The sequence below is a fragment of the Bos indicus genome, chromosome 8, assembly GCF_029378745.1.
Source record: "Bos indicus isolate NIAB-ARS_2022 breed Sahiwal x Tharparkar chromosome 8, NIAB-ARS_B.indTharparkar_mat_pri_1.0, whole genome shotgun sequence".
Taxonomy (NCBI): Eukaryota; Metazoa; Chordata; class Mammalia; order Artiodactyla; family Bovidae; genus Bos; species Bos indicus.
The window spans coordinates 65,709,845-65,728,841 of record NC_091767.1 but is presented as its reverse complement, the minus strand read 5'-3'; the positions used below and the strand labels follow the sequence as shown (position 1 = coordinate 65,728,841).

At 40.5% G+C, this 18,997-nt stretch overlaps 1 pseudogene; it reads left to right on the top strand.

Moving 5' to 3' along the window:
• Window positions 1-14,410: 14,410 nt before the first annotated feature.
• On the top strand, window positions 14,411-15,309 carry LOC109562702 (nicotinamide/nicotinic acid mononucleotide adenylyltransferase 1 pseudogene; annotated as a pseudogene).
• Window positions 15,310-18,997: the final 3,688 nt, after the last annotated feature.

Here is an 18,997-nt window from a genome sequence, read left to right as displayed (position 1 = left end):
AGTTAAAGACTAAACTTTGAAGATCCACAGAAAGAGAGACAAAGCCATCTCTGAAATGGGTGTGAAAGTCTCGAATACATAGGGCAGCCATAGTAACCAGACCTGCATGGGACCAGAGAGGTCTATGTTCTCCCAAGCAGCACGAGATCAGCATATGAGGGGGGATGGAATATTAGGGAGATAGTTCCAAAGAAGCATGAGAAGGGGATTAACGAAGTGAGAGGGAAGAAAGGAAGGCAACTCAAGATGCACAGATGAGCAAGTGGCTACTATGAGTCAGTCACACAGGGGTCCCTGAGGGACAACACACCTCAGAGTTGTTAATAAGACAATGATGACCTGGGTGTGACATTGTGCATGGCAGAGGCTCCAAAAGAAAAGGGACATTCCCAGGATTCTTGGCTGCCCACTGATCAGATCAGATCAGATCAGTCACTCAGTCGTGTCCGACTCTTTGCGACCCCATGAATCGCAGCACGCCAGGCCTCCCTGTCCATCACCAACTCCCGGAGTTCATCCAGACTCACGTCCATCACGTCAGTGATGCCATCCAGCCATCTCATCCTCTGTCGTCCCCTTCTCCTCCTGCCCCCAATCCCTCCCAGCATCAGAGTCTTTTCCAATGAGTCAACTCTTCACATGAGGTGGCCAAAGTACTGGACTTTCAGCTTTAACATCATTCCTTCCAAAGAAATCCCAGGGCTGGTCTCCTTCAGAATGGACTGGTTGGGTCTCCTTGCAGTCCAAGGGACTCTCAAGAATCTTCTCCAACACCGCAGTTCAAAAGCATCAATTCTTCGGCACTTAGCCTTCTTCACAGTCCAACTCTCACATCCATACATGACCACTGGAAAACCATAGCCTTGACTAGACAGACCTTTGTTGGCAAAGTAATGTTTCTGCTTTTTAATATGTTATCTAGGTGATCATAACTTTCCTTCCAAGGAGTAAACACTTTTAATTTCATGGCTGCAATCACCATCTGCAGTGATTTTGGAGCCCCCAAAAATAAAGTCAGCCACTGTTTCCACTGTTTCCCCATCTATTTCCCATGAAGTGATGGGACCGGATGCCATGATCTTCATTTTCTGAAGGTTGAGTTTTAAGCCAACTTTTTCACTCTCCTCTTTCACTTTCATCAAGAGGCTTTTGAGTTCCTCTTCACTTTCTGCCATAAGGGTGATGTCATCTGCATATCTGAGGTTATTGATATTTCTCCCGGCAATCTTGATTCCAGCTTGTGTTTCTTCCAGTCCAGCGTTTCTCATGATGTACTCTGCATAGAAGTTAAATAAGCAGGCTGACAATATACAGCCTTGACGTACTCCTTTTCCTATTTGGAACCAGTCTGTTGTTCCATGTCCAGTTCTAACTGTTGCTTCCTGACCTGCATACAGGTTTCTCAAGAGGCAGATCAGGTGGTCTGGTATTCCCATCTCTTTCAGAATTTTCCACAGTTTATTGTGATCCACACAGTCAAAGGCTTTGACATAGTCAAGAAAGCAGAAATAGATGTTTTTCTGGAACTCTCTTGCTTTTTCCATGATCCAGCGAATGTTGGCAATTTGATCTCTGGTTCCTCTGCTTTTTCTAAAACCAGCTTGAACATCAGGAAGTTCACAGTTCACATATTGCTGAAGCCTGGCTTGGAGAATTTTGAGCATTACTTTACTAGTGTGTGAGGTGAGTGCAATTGTGCGGTATGGAATTTCTATATTCTCTTTGACCCCATCGGGTAAATAAAATCTTATAATAGAGCATGGGCCACAACCTAAATGAAAATGACAATTAAATACTCAAACAAAAAGTATGTTGAACATTGGAAGTCTGATTTTGTATAGGAATCCACTATTAATTTTTTTTAGTTCCATAATACATAAATTTTATTGAAGTACAGTTGACTTACAATGTTTCAGATGTGCAGCAAGGTAATTCAGTTATACATGAACCACATATATTATTTTTTAAATTAACTTTTTTATTTTCAAAATCAAGGTATATTATAAAAATTCTGAAATTTTAAAAATGTGTGTAGGAGAAAATATAAGTCCTTTGACATTCTAACCCTCTTAGTGTAGATGAGTTATTTTGGTATGTTTACTTCCAAAATGCTTCCAGTTCATTTCTTTGCCATTTTAGCACAGCTTTCTACATTTGGCATATTCATAATCAACAATGCCAATGTCTGAATATGACACCATTTGGAAAGTGGGAATTGGTGATTTAACTTTTTGTAGATTGGTCTCTGTGTTCACTGAAGAAACTAAGGGGGCTCATGAGACCATCCATCCCAATCTTGCCTAACCTGAGCATCTGGGTCAAAGACACACTCTTGGAGCACAGAGATTATGCCCATGTACTGAGACTACAGAGAGCAATGAAAGATGTGTGTTTCTTATAAGCTTCTCACTCTATGGTATTCTGCTATAGCAGCCTAAATTGTCTAAGACAGAAATTGTTTACCAAGAGGTAAGGGTCTTGCTGTAACAAAATACCATAAAAAAATGTAGAAATGTCTTTGGAACTGGAGAATGGGTAGAGACTGGAAGACTTTTGAAGTGCATGCTAGCACAGTCTAGATTGCATATTTCATTAGGTTTCTAACATGGTTAGTCAGCCCCAACACAACTGACATTTTGGGCGGGATAATTCTATGTTATGAGTTGTTACCCTGTAGCATCACAAAATGCTTAGTGTCATCCTTGGCATTACCTATTAGATGTCAGTAGTATGCATTTGTGACAACCAAAAATGCCTTCAGACATTATGAACCCCTGGTTAAGAATCACATATATATATATATATATATATATATATATATATATATACACACACATAAAGAATCACTTATATATATATATATATATAATACTTTAAATAACACTCTTTCAAATATAGAAGTATAATTCATTTTTTCAAGTTGACTTTTAACTTGCAGCATTGCTCACTCATTTTTGCATTCTAGGAACTTTTTTGTAGAGTCCTAGGGACTTTCTGGCTTCCCTGGTGGCTCAGTGGTGAGGAATTCACCTGCCAATGCAGGAGATGTGGGTTCAATCCTAAGGCTGGGAAGATCCCTTGGAGAAGAAAACAGCAACCCACTCCAGTATTCCTGCCTGGAAAATCTCATTAACAGAGGAGTCTTGTGGGCTACAGTCCATGGGGTCACAAAAGAATCAGACATGACTCAGCAACTAAACAATAATAATTTTCTACATAGACAATCATGTTGTCTACAAACAGAATATTTTATTTCCTCCTTTTTCAAAAATTTTTCCTTGACTTATTGAAATTGCTAAACTTCCAGTACAATATGCAATAAGAATCAGGAGGGCAGATATCCTTGCCTGTTTCCTTGCCATTCAGTTTTTCATTATTAAGTAGAATTTAAGCTGCAGGGCTTTCTTGTTACCTTTAACAGTTCTTTTATATTCCTAGTTTGATATGAAATTTATTTGCTGTTGTTCAGTAGCCAGATCATGTCCAACTTTTTGCAACACCATGGACTGCAGCCTGCCAGGCTTCCCTGTCCTTCACCATCTCCTGGAGTTTACTCAAACTCATGTCCATTGAATCAGCGATGCCATCCAACCATCTCATCCTGTGTTGCCCCCTTCTCTTCTCACCCTCAATCTTTCCCAGCATCAGAATCTTTTCCAATGAGTCAGCTTTTCTCATCAGGTTGCCAAGTAATGGAGCTTCAGTACAGAGTAAATAAGCCAGCTTACTGTGTTCCCTATATACTCATGAAAGTACTCAGTCCCCAAAGTTTTGATGTGAACACCTGTGCCATCAATCACATCCTCTTATTTTTAACCCAGTGCCTCCCATACACCAACAGAGCCTGCACAGAGCTGGATTTGGGGTTCTTAGGATCCCTTAAGAAAGACATTTTAAAAGACACAGATGTGCCTGATCTGAATCTGGAGATGGGGTTCACAAGGTGGTACATGTATAAGAACTACTGCTTTAGCTCATATGGTACAGCTTTATTTCCTACAGTCCAGAGCAATAGCCTTTATGGCAAACTGAATTTTGAAATATATAGAGGATTTGAATATGTACAGGTAGGAAAGAGCCATTCTAAGCAGACGTTATAACCAGTCATAGAAACAGTTGCAGAGAAGAGTGCTTCCTGCAGTGACTTTTGATGACTGCTGGTCCAGTTGTATGACTGATTTGCTTGGAGTGTGGGGTACAGTGTGCATTTAGGAAATATCTGGGATTGGAGTGTAGAGGGCCTTGCCTGTCAAGTACATCCAGGTTCTTTGCCCAGGTAAAAGGGAGTCAGTGGAGGTTTTCAAAATGAATGAAGACATGATAGAATTACGGGCCCAAGAACCATATGTCTAACTGCTAACTGCAATAATAACTGATGTGTTGTGAATGAACATGAGAGACAGAAGGCAAGGTCAACAAATGAGAGAAAACAAAGATCAGAGGTGGCACTGGGGAGTATATACTGGACACTAGAAGTCAAGGAGGAGGAGATTTGGAGACAATTTCATTTGAGTCAGATTTTAACTTTTAAGGCCAAGCAACCAGTTTAAGTGGGAATCAGTGTTTTAATTTACAAAATCAAAAATTCACCCTTAAGATTTACTCAGTGCAGAATATCCTGTGGATATATATTGGATAAATGTGCTAACATTTCCAATGTAAATTTAACTTGCAGTATCTCATTTCTCTATAACTTTTTGAAGAGTTCTCAGTCCTTTATTAAATTGCAACAGAATAAATGAGTTAAGAACTTGGATTACTTTCTAGTTCAAGACCTATATGTAATTACCCTCTGTTATCTTACATTATTGCTTTTTTACCTATGCTATTTCTTAACTTTAACATTGTATTTCTCATTACCCTGTATCCGCACTTAACTCAAGGAAATATAACTAGAACTAACTTCTGGGACAGTTTGTGAGAATTGGAGGACTTGAGGGATATTTTTAATGAGAATTTTTCCAAAGGATAGAAATACAGCTACGTATGACCAAGGCATTCCTCTAATATACCTCAGTCAATAAACTCTCAGAGAAGGCAATGGCACCCCACTCCAGTACTCTTGCCTAGAAAATCCCATGGAAGGAGGAGCCCAGAAGGCTGCAGTCCATGGGGTCACTGACGGTTAGACACAACTGAGCGACTTCACTTTCACTTTTCACTTTCACGAGTTGGAGAAGAAAATGGCAACCCAGTCCAGTGTTTTTGCCTGGAGAACCCCAGGGACGGGGGAGCCTGGTGGGCTGCCATCTATGGGGTCACACAGAGTCGGACATGACTGAAGAGACTTAGGAGCAGCAATAAACTCTAAGTCTTAATTCACAATATGTTTCTATTTTCTGACTGATTTTTTCTCACTTTATGAAGGAGAATTCAACCTTCACATTTTACCATAGCTATCATTACATGAGCAGTAAAGATTTTGATGCTATCCCCTAAGGTTTGTTGACTGTATAGAGCTTCTCTATCTTTGGCTGCAAAGAATATAATCAATCTGATTTCGGTGTTGACCATCTGGTGATGTCCATGTGTATAGTCTTCTCTTGTGTTGTTGGAAGAGGGTGTTTGTTATGACCAGTGCATTTTCTTGGCAAAACTCTATTAGTCTTTGCCCTGCTTCATTCAATATTCCAAGGCCAAATTTGCCTGTTACTCCGGGTGTTTCTTGACTTCCTACTTTTGCATTCCAGTCCCCTATAATGAAAAGGACATCTTTTTTGGGTGCTAGTTCTAAAAGGTCTTGTAGTTCTTCATAGAACCATTCAACTTCAGCTTCTTCAGCGTTACTGGTTGAGGCATAGACTTGGATTATTGTGATATTGAATGGCTTGCCTTGGAAACGAACAGAGATCATTCTGCCGTTTTTGAGATTGCATCCAAGTACTGCATTTTGGACTCTTTTGTTGACCATGATGGCCACTCCATTTCTTCTAAGGGATTCCTGCCTGCAGTAGTAGATATAATGGTCATCTGAGTTAAATTCACCCATTCCAGTCCATTTTAGTTCGCTGATTCCTGGAATGTCAACATTCACTCTTGCCATCTCTTGTTTGACCACTTCCAATTTGCCTTGATTCATGGACCTGACATTCCAGGTTCCTATGCAATATTACTCTTTACAGCATCGGACCTTGCTTCTATCACCAGTCATGTCCACAGCTGGGTATTCTTTTTGCTTTGGCTCCACCCCTTCATTCTTTCTGGAGTTATTTCTCCACTGATCTCCAGTAGCATATTGGGCACCTACTGACCTGGGGAGTTCCTCTTTCAGTATCCTATCGTTTTGCCTTTTCATACTGTTCATGGGGTTCTCAAGGCAAGAATACTGAAGTGGTTTGCCATTCCCTTCTCCAGTGGACCACATTCTGTCAGACCTCTCCATCATGACCTGCCCATCTTGGGTGGCGCCACAGGGCATAGCTTAGTTTCATTGAGTTAGACAGGCTGTGGTCCTGGTGTGATTAGATTGACTAGTTTTCTGTGAGTATGGTTTCAGTGTGTCTGCCCTCTGATGCCCTCTTGCAACACCTACCATCTTACTTGGGTTTCTCTTACCTTGGGCATAGTGTATCTCTTCACGACTACTCCAGCAAAGCGCAGCCGCTGCTCCTTACCTTGAACGAGGGGTATCTCCTCACCACCACCCTTCCTGACCTTCAACTTGGGATAGCTCCTCTAGGCCCTCCTGCACCCACGCAGCCACGGCTCCTTGGACATGGGGTTGCTCCTCCCGGCCGCCGCCCCTGGCCTCGGGCATCACTACGAACAAAGCTAGTGGAGGTGATGGAATTCCAGTTGAGCTATTTCAAATCCTGAAAGATGATGCTGTGAAAGTGCTGCACTCAATATGCCAGCAAATTTGGAAAACTCAGCAGTGGCCATAGGACTGGAAAAGGCCAGTTTTCATTCCAATCCCAAAGAAAGGCAATGCCAAAGAATGCTCAAAGTACCGCACAATTGCACTCATCTCACACGCTAGTAAAGTAATGCTTAAAATTCTCCAAGCCAGGCTTCAGCAATATGTGAACCGTGAACTTCCTGATGTTCAAGCTGGATTTAGAAAAGGCAGAGGAACCAGAGATCAAATTGCCAACATCCGCTGGATCATGGAAAAAGCAAGAGAGTTCCAGAAAAACATCTATTTCTGCTTTCTTGACTATGTCAAAGCCTTTGACTGTGTGGATCACAATAAACTGTGGAAAATTCTGAAAGAGATGGGAATAGCTTGAGCAATTTGTATGCAGGTCAGGAAGCAACAGTTAGAACTGGACATGGAACAACAGACTGGTTCCAAATAGGAAAAGGAGTTCATCAAGGCTGTATATTGTCACCCTGCTTATTTAACTTCTATGCAGAGTACATCATGAGAAACGCTGGACTGGAAGAAACACAAGCTGGAATCAAGATTGCCGGGAGAAATATCAATAACCTCAGATATGCAGATGACATCACCCTTATGGCAGAAAGTGAAGAGGAGCTAAAAAGCCTCTTGATGAAGGTGAAAGTGGAGAGTGAAAAAGTTGGCTTAAAGCTCAACCTTCAGAAAACGAAGATCATGGCATCTGGTCCCATCACTTCATGGCAAAAAAATGGGGAAACAGTGGAAACAGTGTCAGACTTTATTTTTGATTTCTCCAAAATCACTGCAGATGGTGACTGCAGCCATGAAATTAAAAGACGCTTACCTCTTGGAAGGAAAGTTATGACCAACCTAGATAGCATATTCAAAAGCAGAGACATTACTTTGCCAACAAAGGTCCATCTAGTCAAGGCTATGATTTTTCCTGTGGTCACGTATGGATGTGAGAGTTGGACTGTGAAGAAGGCTGAGTGCCGAAGAATTGGTGCCTTTGAACTGTGGTGTTGGAGAAGACTCTTGAGAGTCCCTTGGACTGCAAGGAGATCCAACCAGTCCATTCTGAAGGAGATCAGCCCTGGGATTTCTTTGGAAGGAATGATGCTAAAGCTGAAAGTCCAGTACTTTGGCCACCTCATTCGAAGTGTTGACTCATTGGAAAAGACTCTGATGCTGGGAGGGATTGGGGGCAGGAGGAGAAGGGGACGACAGAGGATGAAATGGCTGGATGGCATCACTGACTCGATGGACGTGAGTCTGAGTGAACTCCGGGAGTTGGTGATGGACAGGGAGGCCTGGCATGCTGTGATTCATGGGGTCGCAGATTCGGACACGATTGAACGACTGAACTGAAGGTTTGTTGTCGTTGTTGTTCAAGGCACATTTGCTTTTCCCCTCGGGGACAAGGAAGCAGGTAGGGTAAAATCGTATTTCCCTTTATCTTTCTTCCTTCAGATACAGCTGATGGCCAGGAGGGCCAGTAGGGAAGGTGAATGTGTGGGGATAACCAACCTTCATTGGTTCCATTTTGTGAATGAATAAAAGTTACCAGTTCAAAAGTTTATAAACCTAGCTTCTTTCACAATCACCCAAAAGTGGAAAAAATCCAGAAGTACTTCAACAGGTGAGTGGATTAACAAAGTATGGTACCTCCATACAGTGGAATACTATTCTTTAACAAAAGGAACAAACCGTTGATTCATGTGACAACATTTACTACTAAGATTGCTGGGAGGTGATGGAATTCCAGTTGAACTATTTCAAATCCTGAAAGATTTATGCAGTTAAAATGCTGCACTCAGTTTGTCAGCAATTTGGAAAGCTCAGTAGTGGCCACAGGACTGGAAAAGGTCAGTTTTCATTCCAATCCTAAAGAAGGGCAATGTCAAAGAATGTTCCAATTACCAAACAGTTGCACTCATTTCACGTGCTGGTAAGGTTATGCTCAAAATCCTTCAAGTTAGGTGTTAGCAGTATATGAACTGAGAACTTCCAAACATACAAGGCAAGTTTAGAAAAGAAAAGATGCTCAACATCACTCATTATCAGAGAAATGCAAATCAAAACCACTATGAGGTACCATTTCACACCAATCAGAATGGCTGCGATCCCAAAGTCTACAAGCAATAAATGCTGGAGAGGGTGTGGAGAAAAGGGAACCCTCTTACACTGTTGGTGGGAATGCAAACTAGTACAGCCACTATGGAGAACAGTGTGGAGATTCCTTAAAAAACTGGAAATAGAACTGTCTTATGATCCAGCAATACCACTGCTGGGCATACACACTGAGGAAATCAGAAGGGAAAGAGACACATGTACCCCAATGTTCATCGCAGCACTGTTTATAATAGCCAGGACATGGAAGAAACCTAGATGTCCATTAGCAGATGAATGGATAAGAAAGCTGTGGTACATATAAACAATGGAGTATTACTCAGCCATTAAAAAGAATACATTTGAATCAGTTCTAATGAGGTGGATGAAACTAGAGCCTATTATACAGAGTGAAGTAAGCCAGAAAGAAAAACACCAATACAGTATACTAACGCATATATATGGAATTTAGAAAGATGCTAACAATAACCCTGTGTACGAGACAGCAAAAGAGACACTGATGTATAGAACAGTCTTATGGACTCTGTGGGAGAGGGAGAGGGTGGGAAGATTTGGGAGAATGGCATTGAAACATGTATAATATCATATATGAAACGAGTTGCCAGTCCAGGTTCGATGCACGATACTGGATGCTTGGGGCTGGTGCACTGGGACGACCCAGAGGGATGGTATGGGGAGGGAGGAGGGAGGAGGGTTCAGGATGGGGAACACATGTATACCTGTGGCGGATTCATTTTGATATTTGGCAAAACTAATGCAATTTGTAAAGTTTAAAAATAAAATAAAATTTAAAAAAAAAAAAAAAAGAGGTGAAAGACCCGGAAGAGTGTTCTGGGTGGGAACTTCCCTGGTGGTCCAGTAGTTAAGACTCCAAGTTTCCACTGCAGAGGGCCTGGGTCGGAGATGTTCCACATGTGTATGGTATGGCCAAAAATGATCGTTAAAAACCTGGTCAATGAAAAAAGAAAAGAAAAGAAAAGCCAGAGGAACCAGGGTCAAATTGCCAACATTCATTGGATCATAGAGAAAGCAAGGGAATTCCAGAAAAACACCTACTTCTGCTTCATTGATTATGTTAAAGTCTTTGACTGTGTGAATCATGATTGTGGAAAATTCTTAAAGAGATGGCACTATCAGACCACCTTACCTGTCTCCTCAGAAACCTATATGTGGGTCAAGAAGCAACAGTTAGAACTGGACTTGGAACAACAGACTGGTTCCAAATTGGGAAAGGAATACATCAAGGCTGTATATTGTCACCCTGTTTATTTAACATATATGCAGAGAATATCATGCAAAATGTCAGACTGGATGAATCACAAGCTGCTGGAATCAAGATAGCTTGGAGAAATATCAGCAATCTCAGATGTACAGAAGATACCACTCTAATGGCAGAAAGTGAAGAGGAACTAAAGACCTTCTTGATGAAGGTGAAAGAGGAGAATGAAAAAGCTGGCCTAAAACCAACATTCAAAAAACTAAGATCATAGCATCCAGTCCCCTTACTTCATGGCAAACAGACAGTGAAAAAATGGAAACAGTGACAGACTTTATTTTTTCGGGCTCCAAAATCACTCTGGATGGTGACTCCAGTCATGAAATCAAAAGATGCTAGTTCCTTGGAAAAAGCTATGACAAACATAGACAACGTATCAAAAAGCAGAGACATCACTTTTCTTATAAAGTTCCATATAGTCAAAGCTATGGTTTTCCCCTGTAGTCATGTATGGATGTGAGAGCTGGGCCATGAATAAAGTTGAAAAATTGATGTTTTTAAACCGTGATGCTGGAGAAGACTCTTGAGAGTCCCTTGAACAGAAAGGAGATCATACCAGTCAATCCTAAAGGAAATCAACCCTGAATATTCATTGGAAGGAATGATGCTGAAGCTGAAGCTCCAGTATTTAGGCCACCTGATGTGAAGAGCTGACTCTTTGAAAAAGACCCTGATGCTGGGAAAGACTGAGGACAAGAGAAGAGGGGGTAACAGAGGATGAGATGGTTGGATGGCATCCCTGACTCAATGGACATGAGTTTGAGCAAACTTTGGAAGCCTGTGCTTCAATCCATGGGGTTGCAAATAGTCAGACATGACTTAGTGACTGAACAACAAATACAGTTTGTGCTAATTATGCCTCCTTACTACCTACTGTGAATCCTGCAGGTAACCATGAAAACCAGGTTGAGAAACAATGGACATAATGTTGAAAAATATTATAGACAATGAACAGCAAGGCTGGACATCTAGACTAAGACTTTTAGGAGGGTATTTGTAGATAATAGAGAGTGTTGCACATATTTGACCAGAAAAATATGACTACTAAGCCATAGCTTATACAAAAAATTGTTTTTTTTCAGCTATTCTTAGGATAGACTGAAGAAGCTAAAAGTAGTATGATGAATTAATAAGTTATTATAAGTGTTTGAATTAAGAATATGAGCAGACAGTAGGAGGGCAAAAGAAGAAATTTATTTTTACAAGAAGGATTTATAAGGAAATAGATTAACATGCTGCTGCTGCTGCTGCTAAGTCACTTCAGTTGTGTTTGACTCCGTGCGACCCCATAGACAGCAGCCCAACAGGCTCCTCTGTCCCTGGGATTCTCCAGGCAAGAACACTGGAGTGGGTTGCCATTTCCTTCTCCAACGTATGAAAGTGAAAAGTGAAAATGAAGTCGCTCAGTCGTGTCCGACTCTTAGTGACACCATGGACTGAAGCCTACCAGGCTCCTCCGTCTATGGGATTCTCCAGGCAAGAGTACTGGAGTGGGGTGCCATTGCCTTCTCCATAGATTAACATGGGAGTATTCAAAGTCTGAAATAACTGAAAGGCATCTGAAGAATGATCCTATATTTTAGAGATTGAGAAAATAGGAAAAAGAAGCCTGCAGGGGCAGTTACTTTCAGAAATGACAATGATTTTTACTCCAAAAACATTTGCAGTGTTTACTGCCAGCAGAAAGAGAGAACCCAATAGGAGCTAGACAGAAAGTGCATACCTGGGGCACACAATCTTTGGTGTGGTGGAGGTGACCCAAGTTCCATTTTCCTTCTCTTTCACTGAGGGATAAGGTTCATCTGGTCTTTCCCTCTGGAAAGTCACAAAGAAGTTTGTGACAAGATTGGGAGGGATGGGTAACATCCTGGACACAGTGGTGGAGAGCAGGTCTTCCTCCCTGCATACTCCTCTGACTTCATCAGAGCAGCACCTGCCTAGTCTTCCCATCCCTCTCAGAGTCTTCCCATCACAGGTGAGCTGCAACATTTTGTCCTCAAGTGCTTTTCTCTGCACTGAGTACCCCAGCTGCCAGAAAGGGAAACAGGCAACACCACAGATGCAGGAATCAGTAACACTCAAAATTCTGAAAACTAATGGGTCACTTTGCTGTCTATCCAGTCTTTATGACCATTGTCTTAGAATCAAGGATTCAAGACAAGATGTGGACAATGACTAGAGTCACTCTGGCTTGCACCCCTAGAACTCAGGGACAGCACAAAGCTGTGAGATATGCTCACAACAACTTTGAAATGAAGTTGTTTCAAGCTCATTGAAAGCACCTTTCTACCTATGGGAGTGCCCAGGATCCCGAGTGTCCAGGATACTATGAACCCAAGATCCCTTCCTATCCATGGTATTGTACAATCTCCTGTTTTTTTTTTTTTTTTTTTTAACTATTGGTTTTAAGTAAAGTATGTCTATTTGCCCTATTGTTTTTACTGAAAGACTATTTTTTAGTCATTTGTCAGTCTCCAAAACACCTTCCACACCATATTGCTATGAAAAATTCCCTGAGATTTTTATACTACTTGCAAGGTGTTAAGCTTTATAAAAATTTTTTTAATTGGAAATACATTTTTATTTAGACAAATTTCACTTAGATTTGCAGAAGAGTTTCCAGGAGCACAAAGAACTTCTTTATATCCTTCATTCAGATTCCCCCAGTGTTACCTTACATTACCATTGGACATTTATCAATACTAAGAAATTAACATGGATACATTACTATCAACTAAAGTTTATTTGAATGTAACCCATTTTTCCCCTGATTTCTCAAGACCACACACCGCATTTAGTCATCACATTCCTAATTTCTTTTAATCAAGACAGTTTATCAATCTGTCTTATTTTACCTGATGCTTTTGAAGAATACTGGTCAGGTATCTTGTAAAATGTCCTTCAGTTTAGATTTGTTTATTGTTGTCCCTTGATTAGATGGAGTTTGGAAAAATTGGAGGGAGAATTTATTTTTATAAAAATACAGTAAGGGTGATTTGCCTGTCTCATCACATTTTATCAGAAGATGTATGATGTCAAAATGATTTGTTACGGGTAACCTTAATTTGGTCACTAGGTTAATTGGTGTCTGCCCATATTTTCTGCTATAAAGTTATTATTTTTTCCTTTCTATTCTCTATTTATTAAAAGACAGTCACAGTCCAGCCCACACTTAACAGAGGGGAATTAACCTTCACCTCCTGGAGAGAGAAATAACAAAGAACTTGCAAACATATCTCACAATCACCATAGTAATTAATAAATATTTGGCATTCATCCATGGATATTGCCTGCAACAATGTAACTGTGATGTTCTAATGGTAATTTTCTGTTTTCCTCATTCTGCCCACATTTATTACCTGGAATTCTTCTGTAGGGAAGCTTTTTCCCTTTTCCCCTCTTTATTTATTTAGTTATTGGAGACAGAATTGAATTCTAAATAGATTAAAGAGCAAAAGTAAAAAAAAAAAAAAATACAAAGCTAACCTAAGGATAGGGAAAACGATATAAATACACCAAAAACATTAAAGACAATTAACATTTTCAATCAACAGTTGATACTTATAGAATGTTTTTTTTAATTTTTTTAAATTTTATTTTATTTTTAAACTTTGCAATATTGTATTGGTTTTGCCAAATATTGAAATGAATCCACCATACGTATTTATGTGTTCCCCATCCTGAACCCTCCTCCCCCCATAGAATGTTTTAAAACACTTTAACAGGCAGGGAACAACATATATGAAGCATACTGTAAGTTTTCGAGACATATGTAAAAGACAATAAATCAAAGTCTAGCATATCCAAAAATTCTTACAAATGAACTACCAAGATGATGACAACAACAGCAAGATGCTAACCACAAATAACAACACAAAAGCAACAAAGTTAAGGAGTTCCTATTTTTAAAAATCAACAAAGGATATGAATGGGCAATAACAAGAAAACTACTTTAAAATTCCACTTGATAAACTAAGATATGTAAGTTAAAGCAATAAGATACAAGGATTCTTGCCAGTCAACCTTGAGGACGTGAGTTACAACATGGATGTGGATCCTCTGTTCTAGCTCAACTTGGAGAAGACTATTGACACACAAGTTGGAATGATTCTGATAGCCAACCTTGAAAAACACTTCAGAATGACAGAATTTCCTTTGTAAGAATGACAAAGGATGTGTCAGGGTTTTGCACTTTAGACCAACAACTTAGCATTGTTAGCCTAGAAAATTCCAAGAAGACAACTGTGGTCTCCTTGCTTGTGTTTTTTTATTTCAGTTATCAACATGCACCTCAGGTTGTTTGAACTGGTCAAGAACTACATGAATGCAATAGGAAAATATACAGTTAGACAAGGCACAATTTATCCTGTCAGTAAGGTATATAAGAAGCATCAAACTCTTCTTTGTCCATTGCTGAGTTATCATTGCATATCTTGCCACCAAGAATTCAAAGTAGGTGGAAGTGGGTGCATGGTAAAACCTTCAGAAGGAGTGGCTAGAGACTGCTAAGGTGCTCAGACACCATTGAGAGAAATTGGAGGCTGGTAGCTGTGATCACCAGAAGGACTCACCTATACCAGAAAGACCTGAATGGAGGAGGAAGTTGGCTGAACAAAGTCAAGATTTTAGTCAAAAGAAATCCGTGGGGTCAGAAGCAAAATGTGTGCCAAAGGTAATATTGCTGGGTGGGGCAGATTTATTGGGGTCTTTTGGTGATCCCAACCTGTGGAAGAATGAGGATTTCACCCAAATTGTAAGAAAGTATGAGCTCATAAGTATTACGCAGGCTGGAACTGTTGTTCAGAAACTCATCTGTGAAACAGATGTTCTGTGAAAACATCAGAACAACATTCTTCTGGTGAATGAATGGATCACCAATGACATCTTATTCACAAAGACCCAGCAAGCCCTCAAAAGGAGTTAGAGCATTCACTATTTGGTACTAGATCTTGTCCAAAAGTATACTGAAAAGCATAATTTTTATGACTCCAAGAGTGAAGAGAGGCATTTTGGGGTGATACTGGCTCCTTTGCAAAAAAGCAGTATAGATTCTAAGTCATAAGAAATTCTACAGCATGATATTTTGGACTTCCTTTTGGGAATTTGAGACAATCAAAGTGTTAGTAACTGGGGAAAAGAATTGTGATCCTGTCTCTTAAACTAAAACTTAAAAGTTTGATAAAAATCAGTAGTAAATTAAAATCAGTTCTGTCTCTCTATTAGAAGTTGCTAAGGTGAATGTTTTCAATATGGTCTCTCTTTTTCAGGATGTACAAATTCTTTTATCTCTATTTTTGTCTTTCCAGCTGTGCTGGGATATAATTGACATATAGCACTGTCCAACCTAGATAGCATATTGAAAAGCAGAGACATTACTTTGCCAACAAAGGTCCATCTAGTCAAGGCTATGGTTTTTCCTATGGTCATGTATGGATGTGAGAGTTGGACTGTGAAGAAGGCTGAGTGCCGAAGAATTAATGCCTTTGAACTGTGGTGTTGGAGAAGACTCTTGAGAGTCCTTTGGACTGCAAGGAGATCCAACCAGTCCGTTCTGAAGGAGATCAGCCCTAGGATTTCTTTGGAAGAAATGATGCTAAAGCTGAAACTCTAGTACTTTGGCCACCTCATGTGAAGAGTTGACTCATTGGAAAAGACTCTGATGCTGGGAGGGATTGGGGGCAGGAGGAGAAGGGGACAACAGAGGATGAGATGGCTGGATGGCATCACCAACTCGATGGATGTGAGTCTGGGTGAACTCCAGGAGTTGGTGATGGACAGGGAGGCCTGGCGTGCTTCGATTCATGGGGTCTCAAGGAGTCGGACACGACTGAGCAATTGAACTGAACTGAACTGAAGCTCTGCATATTGTCACCCTGCTTACTTAACTTATATGCAGAGTACATCATAAGAAATGCTGGGCTGGAAGAAGCACAAGCTGGAATCAAGACTGCTGGAGAAATACCAATAACCTCAGATATGCAGATGACACCACCCTTATGGCAGAAAGTGAAGAGGAAATAAAAGCCTTTTGATGAAAGTGAAAGAGGATAGTGAAAAAGTTGGCTTAAAGCTCAACATTCAGAAAACTAAGATCATGGCATCTGGTCCTGTCACTTCATGGCAAATAGATGGGGCAACAGTGGAAACAATGGCTGACTTTATCTTCTGGGGCTCCAAAATCACTATAGATGATGATTGCAGCCATGAAATTAAAAGACGCTTACTCCTTGGAAGGAAAGTTATGACCAACCTAGATAACATATTCAAAAGCAGAGACATTACTTTGCCAACAAAGGTCCGTCTAGTCAAGAGTATGGTTTTTCCAGTGGTCATGTATGGATGTGAGAGTTGGACTGTGAAGAAAGCTGAGCACCGAAGAATTGATGCTTTTGAACTGTGATGTTGGAGAAGACTCTTGAGAGTCCCTTGGACTGCAAGGAGATCCAACCAGTCCATCCTAAAGGAGATCAGTCCTGGGTGTTCATTGAAAGGACTGATGCTGAAGCTGAAACTCCAGTACTTTGCCCACCTCATGTGAAGAGTTGACTCATTGGAAAAACTCTGAAGCTGGGAGGGATTGGGGGCAGGAGGAGAAGGGGACGACAGAAGATGAGATGGCTGGATGGCATCACTGACTCGATGGACATGAGTTTAGGTAAACTCCGGGAGTTGGTGATGGGCAGGGAGGCCTGGCATGCTGTGATTCATGGGGTCACAAAGAGTCGGACACAACTGAATGACTGAACTGACTGACTGACTGAAGTTTACAGTATAATTATTTAATTTATATACATCATGAAATGATTACTGCAGTAAGTTTAGCAAGGAACATTTTTTCATATAGATACAAAGTAAAAAGAAAAAAATATGTTTCCTTGTGATGTGAACTCTAGGAATTACTCTCTTAACAACTGTCATATATAATACACAGCAGTGTTAATTATATTGATCCTGTTGTACATTACAACACTTGAACTTTTGATCTTATAACTGGAAGTTTTTACCCTTGATTCCCTTCATCCAATTCCCCCATCTATGGTAACCTCAAATCTGATTTCTTTTTTTAGGAGTTTTTCTGTCTGGTTTTTGAAGTGTAATTGACCCACAACACTGTACACAATACAATGATTCAGTACTTTTATACATTACAACGTGATTACCATTGCTTTAGCTTTAAAACAAGGGATCAGCAGCACTAAAACCAGAAGAACATTTAATCAAACTACAAAAAGAATTAAAAATGAACCTCCTGGCTTTACCACATAAGAGAAGCAGAGTGACAAGCAAGGGTGCATTTAAGATCCTAACTTCAGTGATGAAGAGAACTAACATTCTATGCATATCTTTTTCTGTGCAGTCTTCCCCCAGGATGGCCAACGAAGTAATTCTTAAAACAGCAATCTTGTAAAACGCACCACTGGTCAGTCATCTCCAGCTCTGCAAAATACAGGCTCTGAATGCTTCTGGCAAAAACTTTATACCTATCATTTGTTCTCCAGCACACATCTGAAATCCAGTGAAACTTTGCCAAGACACACTTGCCAGCAGCACCACCTTTGGAGGAAGGGAGAGAGGTCTAAGTCCTTTAGTAAGTTGCACAGGTGTCCCCCCCCCCCCCCCCCCACCGCCAGAGGTAGAAAGCCTCTCCCTTACATGCCTTACGTACATTCTCTTCACACTAATCTGTTGTGGCTCATGTTGTAGTACTGGTCATCCACCATCTGTCTTTAGGAACAACTTCAAAGATGACATCATCCTTCCTAGAACAGAAGGAACCACAGAGAATGAGAGATCTCACTCAAGGATTTTATGAAATATTAATGCTTTTAGCCTTTGCTGCTAAGTCACTTCAGTCGTGTCAAACTCTTAGAGACCCCATGGACTGCAGCCCACCAGGCTCCTCCGTCCATGGGATTTTCCAGGCAAGAGTACTGGAGTGGGGTGCCATCGCCTCATCAAAAAGATTAATGGACCTGAGAAATGCCACACTGGCTCACCCTGTAAGATCCTTCAGCTCAGAACTTGGGGCACTGATGAATGGCTTGTAGAAGAACACCCAGTGATCTCAATCCAAAGCTCTGGAGTTTCTGAAGAGCACTACTATTTCTATTCCAGCTCACTGTGAATCTGCCATTTGTTAATTTAAGCAGAAAAAGGGTCTATTTTCTTATGCTTTTTTACTTCTTGTCCTTTTATATAGACTCTAATCAAAGTAGAATTCACAAATAATAATTAAAGTCATTGTTGTTGTTTAGTTGCTAGGTTGTGTCTGACTCATGACCCCATGGACTGTGGCCCTCCAGGCTCCTCTCTCCATGCGATTCTCCAGGCAAGAATACTGAAATAGGTAGCCATTTTCTTCTCCAGGGGATCTTCCCAACTCAGGGATCGAATCTGGTCTGCATTGGCAGGCAGATTCTTCACCACCGAGTCACCAAGGAAGCCCCAATTTAGCTTTATACTAAAAACATAAGCTTGTTATATAATTTTCTATTGACTAAAATTTTGTGGAGGGTTCACCAACTTATAAAGCAAGAGGACCAAATTAGCTTTTTATATACTAGTTTATGTTCATGAAAGTCATTCTGTGATAGAAACAGGACTAAAGTTAAATTTGCAATGAAATGGAATAATTTACTTTTTTGCAATTTATATTTCATACCTACACCTGATGAAGGGTTTATAATTCTGCAGAGAAAAAAATCCTTAAAACTGTGCAATCATATAGTGAGATCTGAATCTATATTTTT